This window comes from Triturus cristatus, chromosome 4_1 (assembly GCF_964204655.1).
Source record: "Triturus cristatus chromosome 4_1, aTriCri1.1, whole genome shotgun sequence".
In the NCBI taxonomy this organism is placed as follows: Eukaryota; Metazoa; Chordata; class Amphibia; order Caudata; family Salamandridae; genus Triturus; species Triturus cristatus.
The window spans coordinates 137788404-137793403 of record NC_140585.1 but is presented as its reverse complement, the minus strand read 5'-3'; the positions used below and the strand labels follow the sequence as shown (position 1 = coordinate 137793403).

At 39.6% G+C, this 5000-nt stretch overlaps 1 non-coding gene across 1 annotated transcript; it reads left to right on the top strand.

Moving 5' to 3' along the window:
• Positions 1 to 534: 534 nt before the first annotated feature.
• TRNAR-CCU (transfer RNA arginine (anticodon CCU)) lies at positions 535 to 607 on the top strand. Its single transcript has one exon. It is a non-coding gene; the product is annotated as a tRNA-Arg (tRNA).
• The last annotated feature ends 4393 nt before the right edge of the window (positions 608 to 5000 follow it).

Genomic DNA, 5000 nt, shown 5'->3' with positions numbered 1-5000 from the left:
AGAAGAACTGCAAGGTGTGTGCCTATGTGTGCATAGAGTGGTACATGTGTAAAATCTGTATGAATTGGGCAGTTAAAGTGCTGATTTTGCCTCCGAGTAAGAAAAGTACTACACAAAATGTATAAAGGATCGGCACATTGGCTGCCTTTGCTGATGCCCACATTGCCTAATTTGTAGTGCAATGGTTAAGTTGCAGAGTGTGGTTGAACTTGGTTAGGAGACTTAGTGCCTCTTTCCGTGTCCTACTGATGATAAGGATGGCTTGATACCATTTTCTAAGCCCAGTATATTGAGAAAAGAAGTAAGTGAAGAAGAAGTGTGGAGTCGAAAGTGGTTCTCCAATTTCTCTCCACTTGCTAAAATTGCAAAGTCTCCATTATAGCATAGAAGAGAGCGTTAAAGTCGGGGATGGAAGAGGATGAATATGGGAAGTTTACTTATAGAGAGAAGTGAGAAATGCCCTGTGTGCACACACCGGTGTCTGACCATAGAATACATTTAAATAATGCCTCTAGAAAAGAGCTATGCATGTGTGCCTCAGTGGCCTAATGGATAAGGCACTGGCCTCCTAAGCCAGGGATTGTGGGTTCGAGTCCCATCTGAGGTGATAACAAAAATCTTCCCTCTTTCTTTTCCAGAAAATTAGGTAGATTTATTACATGCTTCCTCTCGGAAGTTTATGAGGGATTAGGTACTTTGAAACTGTCCCATTTTACTTGTGTACACTTCACAGTCATGTTAGTGTTCTGAAACTGCAAAGTAGATTTTTAAATGCCTATTTTTGTGAGATGCATTTTCGACCGGCCAGAACATATTCTTTTGGAAAAAAAGATTTGAATTGGATTGGTGTGAATCTTGTTTCTAGAGGTGGTGACAGGCTTTCAGCTACTTGAATAGGTCAAGCCAGGATTCATAAAACTTATACAAACTATGTGAGTGTGAAAAATTAGCATATGCAGGAAGGAGCAATTTGTACTACTTTCAAAACAGTTTCACTCCACGTCTGGAAACGTCCAGAGCTATGTAGAGCATACAAATGAGCTTTAAACTCATGAGGAAAGAGGTTTGTATGCAAAAAGGAAAACAAAAGCATATTGTACTCATAAAATTCTCAATATATAGATTCCAAAAAAGTGCTTCCAGCGAAAAGAGCTGAAAGAACACTATGGGATGTAAACCTGAATACCTTTCAATAATATGTTCTCCATCCATGCATACCACCTACATGATAAAAATCATGTCAGATAAACGGATGACCGCGTGGCCTAATGGATAAGGCGTCTGACTTTGGATCAGAAGTTTGAGGGTTCGAGTCCCTTCGTGGTCGTTTTTGGCCAATGGTCACACAATCTGCTTTACATTCAGAGTGGAAAAAGTATTTTCCAATACTCTTGTAGTCCTCACTTTCTCATTACTAATCATTAATAAAGTGGAGTACATACTGTAAACTCATTCAGGTTGCATCTTCAGTCTAACTACTTGTGCATTTTAGTGGCATTAAAAAGTGCTTCTATGCCGACGCACTGAATATGTAATAGGTTTGCAGAATTTTGACGTGACAGAATGGGTTTTTAGCTTAAGTGTGTGAAGAAGAACTGCAAGGTGTGTGCCTATGTGTGCATAGAGTGGTACATGTGTAAAATCTGTATGATTTGGGCAGTTAAAGTGCTGATTCTGCCTCCGAGTAAGAAAAGTACTACACAAAATGTATAAAGGATCGGCACATTGGCTGCCTTTGCTGATGCCCCCGTTGCCTAATTTGTAGTGCAATGGTTAAGTTGCAGAGTGTGGTTGAACTTGGTTAGGAGACTTAGTGCCTCTTTCCGTGTCCTACTGATGATAAGGATGGCTTGATACCATTTTCTAAGCCCAGTATATATTCGAAAAGAAGTAAGTGAAGAAGAAGTGTGGAGTCGAAAGTGGTTCTCCAATTTCTCTCCACTTGCTAAAATTGCAAAGTCTCCATTATAGCATAGAAGAGAGCGTTAAAGTCGGGGATGGAAGAGGATGAAAATGGGAAGTTTACTTATAGAGAGAAGTGAGAAATGCCCTGTGTGCACACACCGGTGTCTGACCATAGAATACATTTAAATAATGCCTCTAAAAAAGAGCTATGCATGTGTGTCTCAGTGGCCTAATGGATAAGGCACTGGCCTCCAAAGCCAGGGATTGAGGGTTTGAGTCCCATCTGAGGTGATAACAAAAATCCTCCCTCTTTCTTTTCCAGAAAATTAGGTAGATTTATTACATGCTTCCTCTCGGAAGTTTATGAGGGATTAGGTACTTTGAAACTGTCCCATTTTACTTGTGTACACTTCACAGTCATGTTAGTGTTCTGAAACTGCAAAGTAGATTTTTAAATGCCTATTTTTGTGAGATGCATTTTCGACCGGCCAAAACATATTCTTTTGGAAAAAATGATTTGAATTGGATTGGTGTGAATCTTGTTTCTAGAGGTGGTGACAGGCTTTCAGCTACTTGAATAGGTCAAGCCAGGATTCATAAAACTTATACAAACTATGTGAGTGTGAAAAATTAGCATATGCAGGAAGGAGCAATTTGTACTACTTTCAAAACAGTTTTAATCCACGTCTGGAAACGTCCAGAGCTATGTAGAGCATACAAATGAGCTTTAAACTCATGAGGAAAGAGGTTTGTATGCAAAAAGGAAAACAAAAGCATATCGTACTCATAACATTCTCAATATATAGATTCCAAAAAAGTGCTTCCAGCGAAAAGAGCTGAAAGAACACTATGGGATGTAAACCTGAATACCTTTCAATAATATGTTCTCCATCCATGCATACCACCTACATGATAAAAATCATCTTAGGTGAACCGATGACAGCGTGGCCTAATGGATAAGTCGTCTGACTTCGGATCAGAAGATTGAGGGTTCGAGTCCCTTCGTGGTCGTTTTTGGCCAATGGTCACACAATCTGCTTTACATTCAGAGTGGAAAAAGTATTTTCCAATACTCTTGTAGTCCTCACTTTCTCAGTACTAATCATTAATAAAGTGGAGTACATACTGTAAACTCATTCAGGTTGCATCTTCAGTCTAACTACTTGTGCATTTTAGTGGCATTAAAAAGTGCTTCTATGCCGACGCACTGAATATGTAATAGGTTTGCAGAATTTTGACGTGACAGAATGGGTTTTTAGCTTAAGTGTGTGTAGAAGAACTGCAAGGTGTGTGCCTATGTGTGCATAGAGTGCTACATGTGTAAAATCTGTATGATTTGGGCAGTTAAAGTGCTGATTTTGCCTCCAAGTAAGAAAAGTACTACACAAAATGTATAAAGGATCGGCACATTGGCTGCCTTTGCTGATGCCCCCGTTGCCTAATTTGTAGTGCAATGGTTAAGTTGCAGAGTGTGGTTGAACTTGGTTAGGAGACTTAGTGCCTCTTTCCGTGTCCTACTGATGATAAGGATGGCTTGATACCATTTTCTAAGCCCAGTATATTGAGAAAAGAAGTAAGTGAAGAAGAAGTGTGGAGTCGAAAGTGGTTCTCCAATTTCTCTCCACTTGCTAAAATTGCAAAGTCTCCATTATAGCATAGAAGAGAGCGTTAAAGTCGGGGATGGAAGAGGATGAAAATGGGAAGTTTACTTATAGAGAGAAGTGAGAAATGCCCTGTGTGCACACACCGGTGTCTGACCATAGAATACATTAAAATAATGCCTCTAGAAAAGAGCTATGCATGTGTGCCTCAGTGGCCTAATGGATAAGGCACTGGCCTCCTAAGCCAGGGATTGTGGGTTTGAGTCCCATCTGAGATGATAACAAAAATCCTGCCTCTTGCTTTTCCAGAAAATTAGGTAGATTTATTACATGGTTCCTCTCAGAAGTTTATGAGGGATTAGGTACTTTGAAACTGTCCCGTTTTACTTGTGTACACTTCACAGTCATGTTATTGTTCTGAAACTGCAAAGTAGATTTTTAAATGCATATTTTTGTGAGATGCATTTTCGACCGGCCAGAACATATTCCTTTGGAAAAAATGATTTGAATTGGATTGGTGTGAATCTTGTTTCTAGAGGTGGTGACAGGCTTTCAGCTACTTGAATAGGTCAAGCCAGGATTCATAAAACTTATACAACCTATGTGAGTGTGAAAAATTAGCATATGCAGGAAGGAGCAATTTGTACTACTTTCAGAACAGTTTCACTCCACGTCTGGAAACGTCCAGAGCTATGTAGAGCATACAAATGAGCTTTAAACTCATGAGGAAAGAGGTTTGTATGCAAAAAGGAAAACAAAAGCATATCGTACTCATAAAATTCTCAATATATAGATTCCAAAAAAGTGCTTCCAGCGAAAAGAGCTGAAAGAACACTATGGGATGTAAACCTGAATACCTTTCAATAATATGTTCTCCATCCATGCATACCACCTACATGATAAAAATCATCTCAGGTGAACGGATGACCGCGTGGCCTAATGGATAAGGCGTCTGACTTTGGATCAGAAGATTGAGGGTTCGAGTCCCTTCGTGGTCGTTTTTGGCCAATGGTCACACAATCTGCTTTACATTCAGAGTGGAAAAAGTATTTTCCAATACTCTTGTAGTCCTCACTTTCTCATTACTAATCATTAATAAAGTGGAGTACATACTGTAAACTCATTCAGGTTGCATCTTCAGTCTAACTACTTGTGCATTTTAGTGGCATTAAAAAGTGCTTCTATGCCGACGCACTGTATATGTAATAGGTTTGCAGAATTTTGACGTGACAGAATGGGTTTTTAGCTTAAGTGTGTGTAGAAGAACTGCAAGGTGTGTGCCTATGTGTGCATAGAGTGCTACATGTGTAAAATCTGTATGATTTGGGCAGTTAAAGTGCTGATTTTGCCTCCGAGTAAGAAAAGTACTACACAAAATGTATAAAGGATCGGCACATTGGCTGCCTTTGCTGATGCCCCCGTTGCCTAATTTGTAGTGCAATGGTTAAGTTGCAGAGTGTGGTTGAACTTGGTTAGGAGACTTAGTGCCTCTTT